General features: G+C 36.3%; 1 protein-coding gene across 4 annotated transcripts in view; it reads right to left on the reverse strand.

Annotated features, from left to right (window-relative positions):
• Nucleotides 1–25,502, reverse strand: part of WDPCP (WD repeat containing planar cell polarity effector) — a 330,758-nt gene that overhangs the window by 235,071 nt on the left and 70,185 nt on the right. The window lies entirely within an intron of this gene.

The raw sequence follows: 25,502 nt of genomic DNA on the forward strand, positions 1-25,502 counted from the left end.
ATTAGCATTCAGATTAGTTTGTTAATCTGCATGTCGTGATAGATCCAGATAGTCTACTCTACCTGCGTTAAAAAAAAGAGATAGCAATAATGTACATCTTATATTTTCTCCCAGTTTTAACAGCAGGGGCTAGTGATGGATATTATTAACACTTTCTTTTATTATTTCCAACAAACTTCTGAATAACAAAAAACGCTTGAAAAATATTTTAAGACATCTTTCATATGGAGGAAAAAGCCCTCAGCTTCTTTAACATTTGGAGTGACTAAAAATATTTTCCCATACTATTCATATGGGTGATAATCCAAAATAATTTTAGACATAATATAAACTTTGTTGGTCCTTTCTTCACCTTTACATTTGACCTCAATGCACTTACAATCATCAAGAATCAGATGCATGTTCAACAAATGAGACACAGTGTACTAATTATTGAAATGGCAGAGTGAACAATTACACAGCATAAAAGAAGGGCTCGACCCTGCTTGGAATAGCAGGGTTCTGAGAAGCTACAGACAAGTTGTAAAATGTCAGTAGGACCTCAAAGAAGCATAGAACTTCATCAGTTAAATGATGATGATAAAAATGATGATGATAACAACAGATAATACTTACTACACACCTACATTGTGACATGCATTCGTCTAAAATTTTATATGTATTAACTCAATCCTTATAGCTACTCTTTGAAGTAGTATCATTACCCCTATAATGAGGAAACTAAGGTATAGAAAAGACATATAACCAGCAGGTAGTGGAAGCAGGCTTTGAATCTGAACAAATCTGAAATCTCTGGTTTCAGAGTCTGTGTTGGCAACCACAGCACACTTACTGATTTGGGGTATACAGAGGTGTAGGGAGGGTGTACACAGCAGTTTGAGTAAAAGGACAGTGGTAGATCAAGATGCCTGGTGGAAAATTATAGAAAAATGATGTTGAAAAGGGTAGCAAAAAACAGGCTATAATAGTAAATTTTGGACTGATCTGAATTCACTCTCTTCCTTGTACTAAAGTGCCTTAAAAGGTTAGAGATGAAACAAAAGACCCTTCGACCTCCAGATGTGCCCTCCTCTAATCAGAAGCTGGCTGTCACTGTATATAGAAATGGGGTAGAAGAGCCTGTGGGCTCATTACTATGAAGGATGCAATTCCTTACTAGTAGGCAGTAGAGAAAAAGGGATATTAAGCTAATTTGTATTTTTCAATTCAACTGAGTATTATCTTTCAGAGTTGTCACTTGTGAGTGACTCTAGTGAGGCTGCCATTACTCAAAATATTTCCAAAGCTGTGTTCTTTGGCATTGCTTTCAGTTAGTTTCATGAGACTTATTCAGAATTATTACTTTATAGTTATATTTTTTTAATTAAAATATTACTGTATTAGAATATGTAAACAGCGGCCTAGTCATTTGGATGGGTGAGCTCTGTAATGTTTGTTTAAAGAATCAGTTAATAAATTAAATAAATTTTGTATTTATTAAGTTTAATGTGTGGATTCTAGACTCTAACTGCCTGGCTTCTTATTCTAACTTCTCAGCTTATTCACTTTGCACAAATTACTTAACTTTCCTAAGTTCCCCCAGCCATAAAATGGGTATAATAAAGTACTTACCTCAAGACTGTTTTGAGGGTACCTTTATTCAATTTCCTATTATTGCTGCTGTTTTTGCTACTGCTATTACTCAAATGTCTAGCACTATGCAAATTTATACGGAAAAAACAAAAGAAGTATTAAATATCATCTCACATTGTATAGAGAGAAATGAATGAATGACTAAGTATTTACAATAGTGATTTTATGAAGGAAAAACATCTGTACGTGGAGAAATTTCTACACCAGAGGACGTACTGATTTAGGACATGCAAATGCATTAATACTTCACTAGGAATAGAGAAGAAAGGATGTGATAAAACAGGTGCCTATTTCTTCTGACACTGAGCATTAAAAGTCTCAACTTCTAGACAGTATTAGAAAATAAAAACTCACATTCTTCAATTTAGTGTTGATTCAGATACCAATAATTAGAACTTATGACAATTCAGACAAAGGCAAGGCTGAAGTAAACCTGTTAGTAGCTACATAATAAGGTTTCATCATGCAAATTAGAGATAAAATTTTATAGCCAAAGCCAGAAGGCCACATTTTTACTTACATATCAGAAGAAGATTGCACTTGAAATGCTATTTTTCAGTTTAAGTCAATTAATAATAAAGAATTTGTCAAAACATTCCCCTGATAACAGAAATGGAGAGTGGATCACAGCTTCTTTTTAATCCATGCTGGCTATTATTTATAAGAGACAGAGAAGCTTTTAAGTTGAAAACCAATAGGTCTACTGTGTATCTTTACTAAGTCTGAAAATCCCAAGCTACTCAGAAATTATGGAGTTTGGAGGAGAATAAGCAAACTGATGCCTGTGGAGAGTGTCAAATGTCAAGTACAAAGCCCTTGATCCTTTGCACTTGGACATAAGGGGAAATTCTGAGAATAGTACAGTGTAGAGTCTATGATCTGGACTTGAAAACAGGACTCATTTGTAGTTTCATTGGCGGTGGCGGGGACTGAGAAAAATGCATGTGCTAGTTCTAAAAATGTCCTAATGTATATAAACAATGCTGCTCTAGTTTCCCACTAAATAAAAAAATAACAGGAGGAAAAGAAGAGAAACATTCTGCTCTATAAAGCACTCCTGTAGCCCCTGGAATATTTGGTTTAATAGTCGTGAAGTAGCCACTGGGGTTGGTGCCCAGTAGAACGTAAGCAGGACTGGTAGCCCTTCACATTAACGTACCCAGAGTGGTGGTATCCAGATAAAGTGGGATCCACACCCAGCAAAAGTAGACACGGTGGCAGCAGTAACGAGTCGATGGAGCAGGTCTAGCAAGTGAGGCAAGTGAGAAGGAAATGGCCAGCATCCATTAGTAAATGATTCCACTTATTTATGAACACATGTGACAACTCCTGCAGGCTCCCCAAAATATGTGTGATTAAGGAGGAGGCTTTGCAGGGTCATGCATTAGCAGGCAGGCAAAAGATAGTCAAATATGGGTTATTCATCCTTCTTTTCCTCTAAACTTCAAATATCTGCTAATAAGATGATATAAAGTTAAAAAGAATTAATGGAGTAAATTTTTTAACATTTGTAAAAATCTATAATTACTAGATGGACATGGTGGGAGGGGACCAAATCAATAACCTTTTTAGTCCTCAAAATGTCTTGCCATCTTTTACACTGTGCAGGTTTTTGAAAGACGCAGACCTCTGAAGGCCTTGCATCTTACTCAAGAATGCCACCAGTTAAAAAGAATGCTGTAATTTCCTTGTTTGAAGGAAGCAGTCAAGACGGAGCTCGTATTATTCAAATATTGTATTAATGCATAGTTGTTTTGAAGGAGGAAAGAAAAGAATTTCAGTAGAATTCTGGATTCTGCATTTTGGGAGGGGGCGTAGGCAGGGATTAAAAAGGTAGTGAAATAGAGAGTGCCTACCAAAGTGGAGAAATATTGCCCCACTCAGTGCCCTTGTGCATTTCTCTGGGGATAAAACCCAATACACATGACTGAGAACTATACTAAAACTAGTTACATAGGGCAAAAATGAATAAAAGAATGAATGACTAAAAAATACAGCAAATTTTAATACTGAATAGGAAAAAGAATTAGCCAAATGAAAAGAACAGCGGAAGGGAAAACCTACACAAAAAATTGCCCTTAATTTAATTTTCATTTAAAATATCTTTTTAACTTTTTCAATTTTCTGTTTAGTTTTATAAGGCAGTTGATGACAGTCTCAGATGTGTCAGAAGGCCATTCTAAAACCAAATGTCCAGTCTCCATGACAGAATAAGGAGCATGATTTAAACTGAGCTTGATCTAAATCTTGATTATTCTCGTGTAGGGGGGAGAATCAATGATAGCCCAAATTTTGAGCACAGAGAAACGGGAGGATCTTAGCCTTTCTCACTTTCTAGTTACATCCTCAAAAGCTTTAAAGTCTTCCTTCCAAAACAGATTACATTATAATAAATATTTATTTGCCTTAAGATTAATGGTTACCATACAGGTAAATTTTAAGAAAGTATCACGGAAAATAGAAACCATTGCACTAAGATGCTGTGACTTTTTTATACTTTTGATAACATTATTTTGGAAAATAAGAACTTTTAGAGGTAAAGATTACATGCCACTAAATAAATCTTCAGAATATTTGTCTTCCCTGGTTTCTGAAGTCAGCTATTTTGACTGCTTTGGAAAGGAGAGGAAGCCTGAGGGCAAATAAAACCCTAATGTAAAACATGATAGGATAGAAAAATTAACTAAGAGAAGAAGACATTGCTGTAGTTTAATAAAGATGAATGATACCATGGTGCCAATGAGACATTTAAAATGAAACGTGTATTAGCAAAATACCTCAAAGAGCCTAAGGAAATATTTCTTGGGCATAAAGTTAGAACACATACTTGCTAATTATTATCAATAGACTTTCTGAGGATTATCTATCTATTTACCAATTTAAAATGTACAAAATTAAAGACACTAAATAGCACAAATTTAAAAGAAACCACTAGTTGTATTAGGTGTTCTAGTCATCATTAGGTAATTTCAAAATTACCTAAAATACAGTGTATTCCCCCACAATCCCTTGTCTAATGCTATCTACATAAAATTACATTAATTATCTGTTAAGATATGCATGAACATATTTAATCAATGTCACATTATCAGAAATAAAGATTTTTGAAATATTCAACACTAAACCAATCATGCAATGATAAAGTTTGTGTAAAAGGGCAGAGGAGTCTCAAAGAGACCTCAAGCTTAGACTGAACATACTCTAACAAAAGACTAGATTAGTAGGTACACTGGGTCATTTGTACCTCAGAGAGTCCTATGATATCTAGTTATTAATTAAATATCACAAATACTTTGAGCACTTTAGGTGTTTGACATTTTACTGAGTCACAGATACAGGATTTATAAATCAGGGTCTCTACTATCAAATAGCTAAAATCTAGTATAGCAGATAAAATAATCACAAAAACAATATGAAGTTTGTGATAAGTGCAAATTCAGCAACATAAACAAAGGGCTGTGGGTGTTCAGTAGATGTTATAGTTTGATAGTGAAGAAATTTTCTTATAAAGTAGAGGACATTGAAGAATTCTTAGATTTTGATAAAGGGAGAGAGAGGAAAAGGAGGAAACAGTATACAAAAACATAAATTAGACAGAAAGATGCAAGGCATATTTAAGAGGTAGTAAGCAATTGGTTTGGTGCACAAATAGAAGAGATAAATCAGGGCCATACTAAGTAAGTCTTTAAATGCCAAACTTAGGACTTTATATCTTGTTAGGTGGCAACTGAGAAATTATGAATAGTTTCTGATCTGGTAAGGTAGTTTAGAAACGGTAATCAACAGATCGGAATTGTTCTTGGAAGATTAACTTTGTGGATGGGAATATTGGAGGGATTTTTTTATACAAGTGATCTGTTAGAAAGGTAATAAAGTAACCGGCAACACCAATATTTAGCAACAAGGACTCTAATTGGGATGGTGGAAGTTGGAATGTGAAAAAATAATCAGATTCATTTGAGTAAAGTATCAAAGGCATATGGGAACTGATAAATTGTGGAAGTGAAGAAGAAGGAAGAATCCAGAGTGACCACCATGAGATAGGGATCTGGTTACTGTACAGACATGACCCTTGCCTTGAACATGGCTCTAGTGAGCCGACATGCCTCCATCATCATGTGCCAGTAAAAGAGTACCAGCGCATTCTGTTCACAACGACTGATTCAACTACTCAACCAACAACCTCAATTTTCCTAGCCACTGACCTGGCCACTCAGTCTCCTGCTATACTTTAGTCTTGCCTTTCAGTTTGTAATCTGGCTCTTCCTCTTCCTTAGACTGTGATTCAGCTTCTTCACCCTGGCAAAGGACTCAAATACCACTGTTCTGGCCACACCTGGTTCCCAGAAACCCCTTACCCAGACCTGTTCCCACCTGGTTTATCCTAGTTTCAAGGGCAGGACTTGGATTGAAACATACATAGAAACAGGTCAGTCTAGAAGAGGAGCAAGTTTTGTTGTCAATAAACTGAATTTCAGACACAGTGGGAGTTTAAGTTATAAGGGTTGATATGAGTAGAAATGTCTAGCTGATAGCTAGAAATATAGAAAGGGGATCTGGACTATATAAAAACTATTTTGGAATTTTCTAAATAGAAAGTAAAGCTAAAGCTACTGAAAAAGATCCCAGAAGAAAAATAAAGTCAAGGATAGATATTTCGGTAATTCTCCAAAAAGGAGACAATGGAAAAGACAGATTAAGCCAATATAGTGCCAGAAAAGGCACGGAGGAGAAAATGGTGTGTGTTTTTAAGTGGTTATATAGTGATCAAACTTGTTGTTTCTGAATTTTAATATAGAGATGACCTCATCATGGTTTAATGAGAAACAGAGTTTTATCAAGGACACAAAGATTAAGTCTTCTAAAGAAGGTGTGATTCTATTGCTCTAAATGCTGGGCTCTGAGCCCAAATGCCTTAATTCTAACCATGCTGTAAAAAACTTACTCCGAATCATTCAACCTCTCTGCCTCAATTTCCCTACCAACAAAAACAGGGATAATGATATTGACCTACATTTCTAAGACTGCTGTAAGGATTAATTAATTCTGTGTAATGTTCTGAAGATGAAAAGCACTGAACATTATTAGTGGGCATTACATAACTAATTGCCTATAACACTGAAAATGTTATTCTTAAATTTTACTCAAACAATAGTTATCAAATAAATGTCCTAGGGCTTCCCTGGTGGCGCAGTGGTTGAGAGTCCACCTGCCGATGCAGGGGACATGGGTTCGTGCCCCGGTCCAGAAAGATCCCACATGCCGCCAAGCGGCTAGGCCCGTGAGCCATGGCCGCTGAGCCTGCACATCCGGAGCCTGTGCTCCTCAACGGGAGAGGCCACAGCAGTGAGAGCCCCGTGTACCGCAAAAAAAAATAATAATAAAATAAAATAAAAGTCCCAGCTTCCTTAGTGACATTTATCTTCAAATGTTATTAAATTATTATTTTAAATATATCTAGATCTTTTCTATGCTATATCATGTTATCTCACAGTATATAAAGATCTAGATCACTTCAGAAGTCTAGAACACCTTTACAACCTAAATATTAAATGTAAATATTCAGAACATATTTATCTGATAATGAGCACCCACTGTAATTAGTCAATAAATGCTAAAAGGTAATAAATACTTCAACTTACAAAACTTTAGATTTAACAAATAACACTAAGCAATGAAATGGCAGGAGCGAAATGCAAAAGCACAAAGCAGTGTGTTAAAAATACCATCTATCATTTCCTTATTTTTAAAACAGCTATAGAACCTAAAAGCATACAAAAAATGAAGAGAGAAACTTTAAAATCTATTAGACAATCTGTCTGGTCTTTTGTGTCCTCTTGGGTTTTAAAATTATAATAGTAATACATGCTTATTGTTTAAAAAATGCAAACAATACTGAAGTATTTGATGTTAAAACAAATGTGTTCCCTTCCCAGAGGCCCTCCGCACTCTGAAGGGAGCCACTACACAACATGGCAGGTGGCCTTCCAGAACTTCTTGAGGTATTTACAGTATGTCCACACCCACATTGACTTGTTTTGTATTTTAGTAAAGACAGGATTTTACTCAACAATTTGCTTTTTTTTCACTGAATACCACAGCATGGATATCCTTGTTAGCATATAAAGATTTACCTCATTGTTTTTAATAGCGACCAGATGTTCCATTGTATACCAATCATAATTTACTTAACCATTCCCTTAATGAACACAATTGTTTCTTCTTTTCATCTTACAAATAATAATACTATTAAAATATACATGCACACCTTACATTTTAATAGGTACTGCCAAACAGGCTGCCAAGATGACAGTACCAATTTACATTTCCACCAATAACATGACTACCCTTTTCCCTATTCCCTCAATAACATGGAACATTAACAAAGTTTTAAATTTTTGCCAGTCTGGTAGGTGAAAAATGGATTCTTGTAGTTTTAAGTTTCATTTTTCCATTCATTAAAGGAATCAAACATCATTTCATGTATTTTTTTTAACAATCTTGTTTCTTCTATAAATTACCTGTTCCTAGCTTTTGCCCATCTTTCTATTAAGTTCTCTGTCCCATTCTCTGTACATTAATATTAAACCTTGGTTTTAGACATATTTAATTCTTTTAAAAATTTTTCATCAACTTTATACATGAAGAAAATAAGAGAACATAGAATTCACATTTTTTTTTAATTGGGCATAACACCCCAGAAAACTCTCTGAACTCAATTCAGCTAGTGCTGTGCAGAGTGTCATGGCCAGGGTGATTCTTCATAGCTGCTAACAATTGGTCAGGTGATCTTATTTCTAGATGACGCAAATGGCAATAGATTCCCGTTTCAAGAGAAACTGTGCATCATACTTTCTTAAAGAGGTTAGAAGAAATTCTATGCCTAGAAAGAATAGTAAGGAGTCTCCTCATTTTCCCAAAATAAACTATGGCAAAAATCTTTATAAATCTCCTGTTATACTTAAATTTGGAAAATATTTCTCTAGAGCATTGTTCAAACTGTTTAATTTACTTAGGTAAATAGATCATGTCAATTTAACATTTTCTGTACTGTAAGCAGTTTTGACATTTGGACAGTTCATCAATGGCTTCCTCATTGTGGCCTGCTTCCTCCTCTTCTTTCTACTCATTACATGCAATAAATTAAATTTCACTAATATTTAAAGATCAGTGTTGACCTTTGCATAGCCATTTTCTAGGTTCCTGTTAATACAAACATCTTGTTTGCTGATGCTCATTTCAAATATTTTGCTGCACACAATTTTCCATTATTCCAAAGAGACCTGTATCTAGTTGAAGTGCATTTTTTCCACGATTTGCAAAATAATCACAATGGCTTATATCAGGCATTTTAGGGAAAAAAGTATGCTTGCATAAGCAAATAATAACAACAACCATAAAATAATCTTTGCTCACCACCACTTCCAACATATGTACCCACTTTCTGATCTGCAAAAATATGGACTTATTCCTCTTTTAAGGATGTATCTCAACTACAACAATACAAAAGACAGGGAAAACAGAAATGTGAGAAATGTGAACATGATAAGTAATTCTAGATTGTAATTCCATAAATATAGTTTTATGCTACATTTGAATACATAGAAAGAAATGCAACTTTGAAGAGAAAATACATTGAATTTCAAGAATAATTCCTACAAAGATGAGTTAAAGACAAGAGAACACTGAAATGCTCTTATCTAAACCAATGTTAACTGCCAAAATAATTTGTCAGTTTAGAGTTACTGTTTTAAAAAGCATATAAATCAAACACTATTGCAAAGTGAGCAAGAATGAAAAAAGAGATCCTTTCTCTTCAAACAGGAAAGACAGTGAAAAATCCTGAAGTGGCCCGCAGCTATATCACCTTAACCTTGTCAGATTTCACTTGTCAACACTTTGATGACAGATTGCCACCCGCTCCTCTAAAAAACAAATCCTAGTAACTGATGAAAGAGATGGCTTCTTATAAAAAGTGGAATATTATTTCATGCAACTTGATAGCTATATACTTTAAAATCTTTTTTTTTCCCAAAAGAGACTTGAAAAACATTTTCTGTGGCTTTTATGAAAACTGAGAAGCCAGAGAACCCTCCCAATGTGGGGAACTAAACGGTGATTTAAAATACCTACTAAATGCACTTTATATTCACTATTTCATTTAGTTCTCACAGTAACTCCCTGAAATTGCATACTAAATTGTGTGTGTGTTTGTGTACATAAAAGTATTTTTATGAGCAGGGAATAGCAGTTTTTCCAAGGAGTCCATTTACACACCCCTGTCTCCCATCAACTCTGATGAACTCTAAACCTCTTAATTTACAGATATGGAAACTGAGGTGTAGGGTGGTAAAGTAATTTAAACAAGCTCAGTCCGCTTGCTAGAACAGGACTAGAATTCCTGTCCACGATATCTGTGTGGTGCTCATTCTACTTTACCTCCCTTTGGCTAATGCTGTGCTAAATAGAGCCTTTTAGTTAAGCTTCTGCTTAAGCACCTGAGACAGGTGTCAATTTAGGCTTGTATAATTAATCCATGGTGAAAGATATACATAGATGGAAACTATTTTCTGGCCAAATTTACTTTAATTTCTTTTTCTTAAGAAAGCCCTTGAGGGAAGTTACTTGAATGACTATTTAAGGATTATTTTTAATTAGTATATCAGTAGCTCATAAGTAAACTGATGTACCTAAAACATGATTATAATTGGTATTTCTTAGGCACTAAAGAATATTCACACTATTTGCTTAGCAAACGTCATAGATAATATAAAAATAAGCTCCAACATGAAATAGTAATACTTTATGGATGAGTGCTAAATAAACTAACATCTTCTTTATAAGTTACTATACTATATCAGAAGCTTTATTTCTACTTTGACTTCCCTTATTTGGTAGCAGCTCTCACTAAGTTGTCAGACCCTCACTCTCTATGACAAGTTCTTAATAAAATGTAAACAAGCCCTAAATGCTCACAGTTTATAAGAGTTTTGTGGTGAATCTTTTTATATTGTGATTAGATCTCCCTTCATACTCTTTCTTCTCTGATTGGTTATTTTTCACCTTTAGTAATAGTATATCACCGCATTATTACTTATATAATATTTTTAGTATTTTGTTTCAGTGGTTGAATGGAGAACCAAAGTAGTTCATTCACGAAAGAACAGCCTTTTCTTATTGAAATGAAGGCCTGTGAATAACAGCCAAGGTCCCCTGAGAGGGGATCAATTTCACCTTAACATATTTAACATAGGCATATATCATCAGGGCTTAAATGTTAATAATCCTTTAATGCAGTAGGAAATTTTTACCTGATATTTAAAAATCAGTAGAATAAAAATAAAAAACAGAATATTCTAGATCACAATCATGTTTTGCCCTAAAACCCGAACAAATCATGGATTAATAAAAAATGTTTCCTATGCTTTTAAAACTATACTATATATTTTAAATTATAAGAGAGTAAATGGGATAATTATTTGAAAATATGTGGCAAACAATAATTATTCAATAAATGTCAGTTTCCTTTTCCTGAATATTCAGTATCCCTAGATTCTGTTTTCAATAATACCTAGGGAAAAACATTTTAATTATTTTAGCATTTATCATTTCATCTTCTGATTATTTTTAGTTTGGTTCAACCCACATTTGTGAAGCATCTAAGTGCCAACCAGGGGACCAGGCACCATGCTAGGCATTCAGAATATGAAGGAAAAAAATACAAGTACCTGCACTTGAGGAGGGCACAACTTAGTGAGGGATGGGGGTAGTGGGAGGATAAAAACAATGAATACGATTATGTCAGAGAATGGCAAATAAAACAGAACCTTGTCAAAGGAAGAAAGCACAGAAAAGGGAATTGTTAATTGAGGCATTTAATACAACCTCAATCACAAAAGTAGAAATTATATATCCAATTTCAGAACCTAAGACCTCTTCAAAGAAAATGAATGACTAGCATATAACCCAGTCACATGAACATAGTGTATTTCCTCAATTCCAACATCACCATAATTCACATTTGATGGTTTCTGAAATGGTATGTATCTTGTAATCATTGTTTCTATTTAATATAGTGTTGCTTTGATATTTCTCTATCAAAACATTCTTGCTGGGGAGGGAGATCAAGATGGCAGAGTAGGAGGACATGGAACTCACCTCCTACCACACACACATCGAAAATACATCTATGTGTGGAGTAATTCTCACTGAAAACTAGAGATATGCAGAAAAGACTTTTGTGCAACCAAAGCTATAAGAAGGAGCCACAGAGAATCAGGTAGGAAGGGAAGAGGAGTGATCAGCTTGGGACCTGTGCCCCTGGGAGGGAACACAGAAGAGGATGGAATGTAACAGCACAGATCCTCCCTCAGGAGTGAGTGGTTTGAGCCACATATTGGGTACCTCAGCTGTGGGATCTGACACCAGGAAGGTGAATCCCTTTGGCTGGAGGTTGGAGGGCTGGTGGGACTAACAGGAAGGCTGTAAGAAACCTAGAATCTGCTTGTAAAAAGTATGCATACAAAAGTATGTTTTGCTTACTCCCAAAACAATGTGGGGGAAAAAAAAAAAACCAGATTGAAACTGCACGAGATTCTGGCCAGTTTCCCACAACCACTCCAGTGCACAACCCAGTCTGAGCCCAGTGCCCGCTCCACCTAGCTTCTTGGCTCCACACAGGAGTGAGGGCTGCCACAACCAAGGAGAGTGCTCAGTTGTGAGGGACAGTGCCAGCTCAGACCCCTCCAGCATCTGAACTGGGTGGGGACAGCCATTGATGGCTTTCAGAGGCAGCAAGCACATCAGAGGTGGTCCCAGACTCTGACTGCAGCCAGGGCTACCACAGCCCATGCCCAGAACTATACTGAGCACCCATGACTGCTCTGTTGGCTCTGAGATGCAGCTCCACGCTTGGGCAAGGGTACTGGAGCTGGAAGAGGGGAAAGAACACACTCCTTGACCCTCAGGGCTTCTACTCCAGCAACTTGGGACCTGTCCCTGTCCCCAGTAGGGTGGTGTTGGCCACTGAACAGAGGAGAAGCCCCAGGTCACACCTGGCTCCAGCCCCACCTCCTACCAAGGTTATAGCTGCCACTACACCCTTAGGAAAGACATGACTTGTGCACACATCAAATCTAGCTCTCCTGCCAAAGCCACTGTGCACACACAGATTATATAATGATGCTCCCACATAAGGACATGCCTTCAAGATCTCAATAAGTAACTGTTTCACCTAAATTCATAGACAAAGAAAATTAAGCAAAATGAGAATACAGAGGAACTGGTTTACTTGAAAGAGCAAGAGAAAACACATGAAAAAAAAAATTTACCAGATAAAGAATCCAAATCGGGCTTCCCTGGTGGCGCAGTGCTTAAGAATCTGCCTGCCGGGGCTTCCCTGGTGGCGCCGTGGTTGAGAGTACGCCTGCCGATGCAGGGGACGCAGGTTCGTGCCCCGGTCCGGGAAGATCCCACATGCTGCAGAGTGGCTGGGCCTGTGAGCCATGGCTGCTGAGCCTGTGCGTCCGGAGCCTGTGTTCCGCAATGGGAGAGGCCACAACAGTGAGAGGCCCGCATACCACAAAAAAAAAAAAAAAAAAGAATCTGCCTGCCAATGCAGGGGACACAGGTTCAAGCCCTGGTCCAGGAAGATCCCACATGCTGCAGAGCAACTAAGCCCATGCCCTACAAATACTGAGCCTGCACTCTAGAGCCCACGAGCCACAACTACAGAGCCCGTGAGCCACAACTATGGAGCCCACATGCCTAGAGCCTGTGCTCTGCAACAAGAGAAGACACTGCAACAAGAAGCACGTGCACCGCAATAAAGTGTAGCCCCTGCTCACCGCAACTAGAGAAATCCCGCACACAGCAACGGAGACACAACGTAGCCAAAACTGAATAAATAAAATAAATAATTTTTTTAAAAAAAACAAGAAAAAAAGAATCCAAGTCATTAGTAATAAGAATGCTAACTGAATTCAGGAAAAGAATAGATGAACACAGTGATAATTTAAAGAAGGAAATAGAAAATATTTTCTTTAAATAGAACTGAAACACAGTAGCTGAAATGAAAACCACACTAGACAGAATGAACAACAGACTACATGATACAGAAGAATGCATAAGTGATCTGGAAAGTAGAATAATGGAAGTCATGCAGTCGGAACAGAAAAAATAAAAACAAAAAACTGGAACAGTTTAAGAGACCTCTGGAACAACATCATGTGTACAAATATCCACATTTAGCGGGTCTCAGAAGGCAAAGGGAGAGAGAAAGAGATTGAAAATGTATTTAATGAAATTATTAAGAATTCCCAAAACTGAAGAAGGAAACAGATATCCAGACACAGGAAGCACAAAAGATCCCAAACAAGATGAACTCAAACAGACCCTACCAAGACATACCATAATTAAGATGGCAAAAGTTAAAGATAACAACAGAATTCTCTTTATCTTTAAAGAGAGAAGCTGGAAAGAGAAAAACAAAGAGTCATATGCATGGGAACCTCCATAGGCTATCAGTTGATTTTTCTCAAAAAAAAAAAAAAAAAAAAATTGCAGGCCAGAAGGGAGTGACACAATATATTCAGAGGGTTGAAAGGGAAAAACCTGCAACCTATGACACTCTACTCAGATATATTATCATTTATAATTGAAGGAAAGATAAAGAGGTTCTCAGATAAGCAAAAATTTAAAAATTTCATCAATACTAATCCTACCCTAAAAGAAATTTTAAAGTGCCTTCTCTATGTAGAAAAGGCTACAACAAGAAATATCTATAGGAAAGGAAAAACCCACTAGTAAAAGAAAATATATAGTACAGGCTGAGGATCAACCACTTAAGTAAGCTAGTATAAAAAGTAAAACACCAGGGCTTCCCTGGTGGCGCAGTGGTTGAGAGTCCGCCTGCCGATGCAAGGGACACAGGTTTGCGCCCCGGTCCGGGAAGATCCCACATGCCGCGGAGCGGCTAGGCCCATGAGCCATGGCCACGGAGCCTGCATGTCCGGAGCCTGTGCTCCACAACGGGAGAGGCCACAACAGTGAGAGGCCCGCATACCACACACACACACACAAAAGTAAAACACCAAAAATTGTAAAATCAACTATAACTACAACAAATAGTAAAGAGATATATATGAAAATGTAAACTAGGATATCAAAAACACAAGATGTGGGGGAGAAAAGTAAAACAACGTAGATTTTAAGAACGTGTTTGAACTTAAATGACTACTAGTTTAAAACAAGTAGATATAGTTATAGTGCAACATACAGGAAACTCATGGTAACCACAAATCAAAAACCTACAATAGATACACAAAAACAAGAGAGAAAGGAATACAAACATACCACTAAAGAAAATCATCAAACCACAAAGGAAGAAACTAAAAGAAAAAAATAACAGAGAAAGAGCTACAAAAATCAAAAAAAGTAACAAAATGGTAATAAGTACATAGCTATTAATAATCACTTTAAATGTCAATGGAGGGGCTTCCCTGGTGGCGCAGTGGTTGAGAGCCCGCCTGCCAATGCAGGGGACACGGGTTCGTGCCCCGGTCCAGGAAGATCCCACATGCCATGGAGCGGCGGGGCCCATGAGCCATGGTCGCTGAGCCTGCACGTCTGGAGCCTGTGCTCCATAACGGGAGAGGCCACAACAGTGAGAGGCCCGCATACTGCAAAAAAAAAAAAAAAAAAAAAAAAAAATGTCAATGGACTAAACGCTTGAGTCAAAAGACAGGGTAGCTGACTCGATTAAAAAAAAAAAAAAAACAAGGCCCATTTGTATGCTGCATACAAGAGACTCACATCAGACCTAAAGACACACACAGACTGAAAGTTAAGAGTTGTAAAAAGATATTTCATGTAAATGGAAAGGACAAGAAACCAGGGGCAACAATGCTTGTTATCAGACAACATAAGCACCTAATACAGAAGCACCTAAATATATAAAGCAAATATTAAAAGGAGAAATTGACAATAATATAATAATAGCAGGGGACTTTAACACTCTACTGACATCAATGGATGGTCATCCAGACAGAAAACCAGTAAGGAAACAGTGGTCTTAAATGGCACAATAGACCAGTTGGACTTAATAGATATCTACAGGACATTCCATCCAAAAGCAGCAAAATACACATTTTTTCAAGTGCACATGGAACATTCTCCACAATAGATCATATGCTAGGCCACAAAACAAGTCTTGGCAAATTCAAGAGGATAGAAATTATATCAAGCATTTTTTTCTGACCACAATAGTATGAAACTAGAAATCAATTACAGTAAGAAAAATGGGAAAAACACAAACACATGGTGACTAAACAACATGCTACTAAAAAAACAATGCGTCAATGAAAAAATCAAAGAGTAAATCAGTAAATACCTCAAGACAATGAAAAAGGAAACACAACTTTCCAAAATCTATAGGATGCAGCAAAAGCAGTTCTAAGAGGGAAGTTTATAGAGATATAGGCCTACCTCAAGAAACAAGAAATATTTCAAATTAACAACATAACCTACCATCTAAAGGAATTAGAAAAAAGAAGAACAAATGAAGCCCAAAGTCATCAGAAAGAAGGAAATAATAAAGTCAGAGAGGAAGTAAATAAAAGAGACCAAACAACAACAATAAAAAAGAAACAATCAATTAACCCAAGAGATGGCTTTTTGAAAAGATACCCAAAATTGATAAACCTTTAGCCAGGTTGATTAAGAAAAAAATGAAAGAGAACGCAAATAAACAAAATAAGAAATGAAAGAAGGGAAATAAAAACTGATACCATAGAGATACAAAAAACCATAAGAGAATACGATGAACAGTTATATGCCAATAAATTGGACAACCTAGAAGAAATGGACAAATTTCTAGAAACACGCAACCTACTGAATCAGGAAGAAACAGACAATCTGAACAGATGGACCGTCTGTAATGAAATCGAACTTGTAATTAAAAAAAAAACGTCCAGCAAACAAAAATCCAGGACTGGACAGCTTCACGGGGAGTTCTACCAAACATATAAAGGAGAGCTAATACCTGTCATTCTCAAACTATTCTAAAAACTGAAGAGGAGAGAACATTCCCAAAGTCATTCTACGAGATCACCATGACCCTGATACCAAAACCAGATGAACATTCCAGAAGAAATGACAGACTGACATCTCTGATAAATATGGATGCAAAAATCCTCAACAAAAAATGAGCAAACCGAATTCGAAAATGTATAAAAAAGATCATACACCATGATCAAGTGAGATTTATTCCAGGGATATAAGGATGGTTTAAGATTTGCAAAATCAACCCATATGACAACACATTAACAAAAATATAGGATGAAAATCGCATGATCATCTGAATAAGCGAAGAAAAAGCATTTGACAAAATTCAACATCCATTCATGGTAAGAACTCGTATTAAAGTTGGTATAGAGGAAACATATCTCAACATAATACAATCCATTTATGACAAACACACAGCTAACATCATACTCAGTGGTGAAAAGCTGAAAGCTTTTCCTCTAAAATCAGGAACAAGACATGAATGCCCACTCTCACCACTTCTATTTTACACAGTATTGGAAGTCCTGGCTCCACAAATCAAACAAGGAAAAGAAATAAAAAGCATTCAAACTGGAAGGGAAGAAGTAAAACTGTCACTATTTGCAGATGATATAATACTATACATACAAAGTCTCCACCAAAATTCTATTACAACTAATAAATGCATTCAATAAAGTTTCAGGACACAAGATTAATATACTGAAATCTATGCATTTCTATACACTAATAATGAATCATAAGAGAAAGCAAGAAAACAATAATGTTTAAAATCACATCAAAAAGAATAAAATACTCTGGAATAAACTTACCCAAGAAGGTAAAAGACCTATACACTGAAAACATTGAATAAGAAAACTGAAGATGATACCAAAAAAATGGAAAGATATCCCTTGTTCACGGATTGCAAGAATTTATATTGTTAAAATGACCATACTGTCCAAAACAATCTACAGATTTAATGCAATATTTATCAAAATACCATGGGCATTTTTTACAAAACTAGAGCAAATAATTTTAAAATATATATGGAATCACAAAAGACCCCAAATGACCAAAGGAATCTTGAAAAAAAAGAAAAAAGCTGAGGGTATTACATTCTCTGACTGCAGACTATACTACAAAGCTACAGTAATCAAAACAGTATGGTACTGTTAAAAAAAACAGACACACAGGGCTTCCCTGGTGGCGCAGTGGTTGAGAGTCCGCCTGCCAATGCAGGGGACACGGGTTCGTGCCCCGGTCCGGGAAGATCCCACATGCCATGGAGCGACTGGGCCCGTGAGCCATGGCCGCTGAGCCTGCGCGGCCGGAGCCTGTGCTCTGCAACGGGAGAGGCCACAACAGTGAGAGGCCCACATACCGCAAAAAAAAAAAAAAAAAAAAAAAAAAACAGACACACAGATCAATGGAACAGAATACAGAGCAGAAAAATAACCCACACACCTATGGTCAGTTAATCTATAACAAAAGACTCAAGAATATACAAAAGGGATAAAACAGGCTCTTCAATAAGTGGTGCTGGGGACACTGGACAGCTAAATGTAAAAGAATGAAATTAGAGCATTTTCTCATATCACATACAAAAATAAACTTAAAATGGATTAAAGACCTAAATGTAAGACAAGAAGCCATAAAACGCCTAGAAGAAAACATACACAGAACACTCTGATGTAAATCTTAGAAAATTTTTTTTGGATCTGCCTCCTAGGGCAAAGGAAACAATAGCAAAAATAAACAAATGAGACCTAATTAAACTTAAAAGCTTTTGCACAGCAAAGGAAACTCAACAAAACAAAAAGACAACCCACGGAATGGGAGAAAATATTCACAAATGATATGACCACTAAGGGATTAATATCCAAAATATATAAACAGGTCATACAATTCAATATAAACAAACAACACAGTTAACAATGGGCAAAAGACCTGAATAGACATTTTTCCAAAGAAACATACAGATGGCCAACAAGCACATGAAAGGATGCTCAAAATCACTAATCATCAGAGAAATGCAAATTAAAACCACAATGAGATTACATTCTCAAACCTGTCAGAATGGCAATCATCAAAAAGTCTACAAATAACAAATGCTAGAAAGGATATGAAGAAAAGGGAACAACTGTACACTCTTTCTGGGAATGTAAATTGGTGCAGCCACTAAGGAAAACAGTATGGAGGTCCTCAAGAAACTAAAAATAGAACTACTATATGATCCAGTTATTCCATCCCTGGCTATGCATCTAAAAACTGAAAACACTAATACAGAAAGATATATGCACCCCAATGTTCATGGTAGCATTATTTACAACTGCCAAGATATGGAAGCCATCTAAGCATCCATCAACAGATGAATGGATAAAGAAGATTCTGATGTGTGTGTGTGTATGTGTGTGTATATATGTACAATGGAATATTATTCAGCCATAAAAAAGAATGAAACCATTTATAACAACATGGATGGACCTAGAGAATAATATACTTAGTGAAATAAGTCAGAGAAAGACAAATACTCTGTATAAACACTTATAGGTGGAATCTAATAAATAAAACAAATTAATATAACAAAACAGAAGCTGACTCACAGATATAGAGAACAAACTAATGGTTACTAGTGGGGAGAAGTGTGGGGTAGGGGCAAGACAGGGTAGGGAATTAAGAGATTCAAACTACTGTGTATAAAATAATAAAGCAAAAAGGATATGCTGTACAGTGTAGGGAAATACAGTCATCATCATTTTGTAATACCTTTAAATGGAGTATAACCTATAAAAATATTGAATCACTAATACAATATTATTAATCAACTATACTTCAATAAATATATAGTGTTGCTTTTTCATCAGAATTCAATATTAAATCAATAGCACTTTATAGGTAAATTAGAATCAAGGAAACATGGTATATGCCAATGCTTGAATGGTTTCTTTTGGTAGCATGACCAGCTCCAAGTGAGTTGGCAACATGCATAAGATCCAGCATAGAGGACCATCCCAATAAAGATGGGGGACTGAGCACATGTAGTTACATTCACTTCCTTCCAAACCCACACTAAAATGACAATAAGGCAATAAAAAAGATAAACTCACAAGGCAAAGGGAATTAGAGGCAAGATAACAAAAAATAGATATTAACAAAATTTTAGAGAGAAAAAAACAGATGGTCACAAGTACTGACAAAAGATTCAAGAAAGTGCAAAACCAAGAACCTACGGAGGATGGATGACTGAGAGCCAAAGATCACATGCATTAGAACCTTAGAGAGGCTCAGAAACTGGAGGCACCAAGTACTTTTGATGGAGTGCCTGTGCTCAGGATTGATAACAAGAGAACTGTTTGGAATTCTATATACATAATACTTAGACTTCTAGGTGTTCTTCTCTTTAAGCATAGCTGGGGAATTTTCCCTCTCCACCACTGAAGAAAAATGGAAATTGACTCTATTGAAAGGTTGTATCAGAGCAACTTCTTAAGAAAAAAGGTAACTGAGAGTAGGAGAGCTATTCTGAATAGAGGGAGAAAAGGAACACTTGTAAATAAAAATCTGAGAGTCATGTAAGTAATTCAAAAGAAGACTTGAAAGAAACTGTTCAGGAAATCTCCCAGAAGGAAAAAACAATTGCATACTTACACACACACACGCACGCACGCACACACACACCACACATACGGAGTTTGGAGGATCAATCAGACTGGTCCTCAGTCACATTATCTGACTGAGAGAGAGAAAAGAGACAATGGAAAGGAAGAAATAATAGAAGAAAATTTCCCATAACTAAAGTACATGAGTTTCCAGGTTGAAAGAAATCACCAAGTACCCAACACAATGAATTTATAAAAGACTCAACCTCCAGGCACATCATTATGAAATCTCAAAACATAGGGGATAAATAAAAATCCTAAAAGTTTCCAAAGAAAAAAAAACAACAAAACCAGGTCTCTCAAAAAAGATGAAAGGAATAAAAATTCTCAACACCAACATTATGCTTTAAAAGACAACAGGGTAATGTATTCAATTTTTTCTTAATTTAATTTTATTTTTTTATACAGCGGGTTCTTAATAGTCATATATTTAATACACATCAGTGTATACATGTCAATCCCAATCTCCCAATTCATCACATCACCACACCCACTCCCCACCGCTTCCCCCCCTGGTGCCCATACGTTTGTTCTCTGCATCTGTGTCTCAATTTCTGCCCTGGAAACCGGTTCATCTGTACCATTTTTCTAGGTTCCACATATATGCATTAATATACCATATTTGCTTTACTCTTTCTGACTTACTTTACTCTATCTGACAATCTCTAGATCCATCCACGTCTCTACAAATGAACCAGTTTCGTCCCTTTTAATGACTAATATTCCACTGTATATATCTACCCACATCTTCTTTACCCATTCATCTGTCGATGGGCATTTAAGTTGCTTCCGTGACCTAGCTATTGTAAATAGTGCTGCAATGAACATTGGGGTGCATGTCTCTTGGAATTATGGTTTTCTCTGGGCATAAGCCCAGTAGTGGGATTCCTAGGTCATATGGTAATTCTATTTTTAGTTTTTTGAGGAACCGCCATACTGTTCTCCATAGTGGCTGTATCAATTTACATTCCCACCAACAGTGCAAGAGGGTTCCCTTTTCTCCACACCCTCTCCAGCATTTGTTGTTTGTAGATTTTCTGATGATGCCCATTCTAACCGGTGTGAGGTGATACCTCACTGCAGTTTTGATTTGCATTTCTCTAATAATTAGTGATGCTGAGCAGCTTTTCATGTGCATCTTGGCCATCTGTATGTCTCCTTTGGAGAAATGTCTATTTAGGTCTTCTGCCCATTTTTGGATTGGATTGTTTGTTTTTTAATACTGAGCTGCATGAGCTGTTTATATATTTTGGAGACTAATCATTTGTCCGTTGATTTGTTTGCAAATATTTTCTCCCATTCTGAAGGTTGTCTTTTCATCTTATTTATGCTTTCCTTTGCTCTGTAAAAGCTTTTAAGTTTCATTAGGTCCCATTTGTTTATTTTTGTTTTTATTTCCATTACTCTAGGAGGTGGATCAAAAAAGAGCGTGCTGTTATTTATGTCAAAGAGTGTTCTTCCTATGTTTTCCTCTAACAGTTTTATAGTGTCTAGTCTTAGATTTAGGTCTCTAATCCATTTTGAGTTTCTTTTTGTGTATGGTGTTAGGGAGTGTTCTAATTTCATCTTTTACATGTAGCTGTCCAGTTTTCCCGTCACCACTTACTGAAGAGGCTGTCTTTTCACCATTAGCTATCTTTGCCTCCTTTGTCGTAGATTAGTTAACCATAGGTGCGTGGGTTTATCTCTGGGCTTTCTATCTTGTTCCATTGATCTATATTTCTGTTTTTGTGCCAGTACCATACTGTCTTGATTACTGTAGATTTGTAGTATAGTCTGAAGTCAGGGAGTCTGATTCCTCCAGCTCTGCTTTTCTCCCTCAAGACTGCTTTGGCTATTCGGGGTCTTTTGTGTCTCATACAAATTTTAAGATTTTTTCTTCTAGTTCTGTAAAAAAATGCCATTGGTAATTTGATAGGGATTGCATTGAATCTGTACATTGCTTTGGGTAGTATAGTTATTTTCACAATATTGATTCCTCCAATCTAAGAACGTGGTGTATCTCTCCATCTGTTGGTATCATCTTTAATTTCTTTCAGCAGTGTCTTAGTTTTCTGCATACAGGTTTTTTGTCTCCGTAGGTAGGTTTTATCCTAGGTATTTTACTCTTTTTGTTGCAATGGTAAATGCAAGTATTTCCTTAATTTCTCTTTCAGATTTTTCATTATTGAATAGGAATGAAAGAAATTTCTGTGCGTTAATTTTGTATCCTCCAATTTTACCAAATTAGTTGATTAGCTCTAGTAGTTTTCTGGTGGCATTCTTAGGATTCTCTATGTATATATCATGTGATCTGTAAACAGCGAGTTTTACTTCTTCTTTTCCAATTTGTATTCACTTTCTTTTTCTTCTCTGATTGCCATGGCTAGGACTTCCAAAACTATGTTGAATAATAGTGGTGAGAATGAACATCCTTGTCTTGTTCCTGATCTTAGAGGAAATACTTTTAGTTTTTCACCATTGAGAATGATGTTTGCTGTGGGTTTGTCATATATAGCCTTTATTATGTTGAGGTAGGTTCCCTCTATGCCCACTTTCTGGAGAGTTTTTATCATAAATTGGTGTTGAATTTTTTCAAAAGCTTTTCCTGCATCTATTGAGATTATCATATGGTTTTTCTTCTTCAATTTGTTAATATGGTGCATCACGTTGATTGATTTGCGTGTACTGAAGAATCCTTGCATCCCTGGGATAAATCCCACTTGATCATGGTGTATGATCCTTTTAATGTGTTGCTGGATTCTGTTTGCTAGTATTTTGTTGAGGATTTTTGCATCTATATTCACGAGTGATATTGGTCTGTAATTTTCTTTTTTTGTAGCATCTTTGTCTGGTTTTGGTACCAGGGTGATGGTGGCCTCATAGAATGAGTTTGGGAGTGTTCCTTCCTCTGCAATTTTTTGGAAGAGTTTGAGAAGGATGGGTGTTAGCTCTTCTCTAAATGTTTGATAGAATTCACCTGTGAAGCCATCTGGTCCTGGACTTCTCTTTGTTGGAAGATTTTTAATCACAGTTTCAATTTCATTACTTGTGATTGATCTATTCATATTTTCTATTTCTTCCTGGTTCAGTCTTAGAAGGTTATACCTTTCTGAGAATTTGTCCTTTTCTTCCAGGTTGTCCATTTTATTGGCATAGTGTTCCTTGTAGTAGTCTCTTAGGATGCTTTGTATTTCTGCTGTGTCTGTTGTAACTTCTCCTTTTTCATTTCTAATTTTATTGATTTGAGTCCTCTCCCTCTTTTTCTTGATGAGTCTGGCTAATGGATTATCAATTTTGTTTATCTTGTCAAAGAACCAGCTTTTAGTTTCATTGATCTTTGCTATTGTTTTCTTTGTTTCTATTTCATTTATTTCTGCTCTGATCTTTATGATTTCTTTCCTTCTGCTAACTTTGGGTTTTGTTTGCTCTTCTTTCTCTAGTTCCTTTAGGTGTAAGGTTAGATTGTTTATTTGAGATTTTTCTTGTTTCTTGAGGTAGACTTGTATAGCTATAAACTTCCCTCTTAGAACTGCTTTTGCTGCATCCCATAGGTTTCAGATTGTCGTGTTGTCATTGTCATTTGTCTCTAAGTATTTTTTGATTTCCTCTTTGATTTCTTCAGTGATATCTTGGTTATTTAGTAATGTATTGTTTAGCTTCCATGTGCTTGTGTTTTTGACATTGTTTTCCCTGTAATTGATTTGTAATCTCATAGCATTGTGCTCAGAAAAGTGCATGACATGATTTCAATTTTCTTAAATTTACTGAGACTTGATTTGTGACCCAAGATGTGATCTATCTTGGAGAATGTTCCGTGCGCACTTGAGAAGAAAGTGTAATCTGCTATTTTTGATGGAATATCCTATAAATACCAATTAAATCTATCTGGTCTATTGTGTCATTTAAAGCTTGTGTTTCCGTATTAATTTTCTGTTTGGATGATCTGTCCGTTGGTGTGAGGTGTTAAAGTCCCCCACTATTATTTTGTTACTGTCAACTTCCTCTTTTATACCTGTTAGCAGTTGCCTTATGTATTGAGGTGCTCCTATGTTGGGTGCATATATATTTATAATTGTTATATCTTCTTCTTGGATTGATCCTTTGATCACTATGTAGTATCTTTCTTTGTCTCTTGTAATAGTCTTTATTTTAAAGTCTGTTTTGGCTGATATGAGAATTGCTCCTCCAGCTTTCTTTTGATTTCCATTTGCATAGAGTATCTTTTTCCATCCCCTCACTTTCAGTCTGTATGTGGCCCTAGGTCTGAAGTGGGTCTCTTGTAGACAGCATATATATGGGTCTTGTTTTTGTATCCATTCAGCCAGTCTGTGTCTTTTGGTTGGAGCATTTAATCCATTCATGTTTAAGGTAATTATCGATATGTATGTTCCTATTACCATTTTCTTAATTGTTTTGGGTTTGTTTTTGTAGGTCCTTTTCTTCTCTTGTGTTTCCCCCTTAGAGAAGTTTCTGCAGCGTTTGTTGTAGAGCTGGTTTGGTGGTGCTGAATTCTCTTAGCTTTTGCTTCTCTGTAAAGCTTTTCATTTCTTCATCGAATCTGAATGAGATCCTTGCCAGGTAGAGTAATCTTGGTTGTAGGTTCTTCTCTTTCTTCACTTTAGGTATATCATGCCCTCCCTTCTGGCTTGTAGAGTTTCTGCTGAGAAATCAGCTGTTAACATTATGGGAGTTCCCTTGTATGTTATTTGTCATTTATCCCTTGCTGCTTTCAGTAATTTTTCTTTGTCTTTAATTTTTGCTAATTTGATTACTATGTGCCTCGGCGTGTTTCCCCCTTGGTTTATCCTGTGTAGGACTCTCTGCACTTCCTGGACTTGGGTGGCTATTTCCTTTCCCATGTTAGGGAAGTTTTTGAGTATAATCTTTTCAAATATTTTCTCAGGTCCTTTCTCTCTCTCTTCTCCTTTTGGGACCCCTATAATGAGAATGTTGTTGCATTTAATGTTATCCCAGAGGTCTCTTAGGCTGTTTTCATTTATTTTCATTCTTTTTTCTTTATTCTGTTCCACAGCAGTGAATTCCACCATTCTGTCTTCCAGGTCACTTATCCGTTCTTCTACCTCAGTTATTCTGCTATTGATTCCTTCTAGTGTATTTTTCATTTCAGTTTTTGTACTGTCCATCTCTGTTTGTTCTTTACTTCTTCTAGATCTTTGCTAAACATTT

This window comes from Mesoplodon densirostris, chromosome 14 (assembly GCF_025265405.1).
Source record: "Mesoplodon densirostris isolate mMesDen1 chromosome 14, mMesDen1 primary haplotype, whole genome shotgun sequence".
NCBI lineage: Eukaryota > Metazoa > Chordata > Mammalia > Artiodactyla > Ziphiidae > Mesoplodon > Mesoplodon densirostris.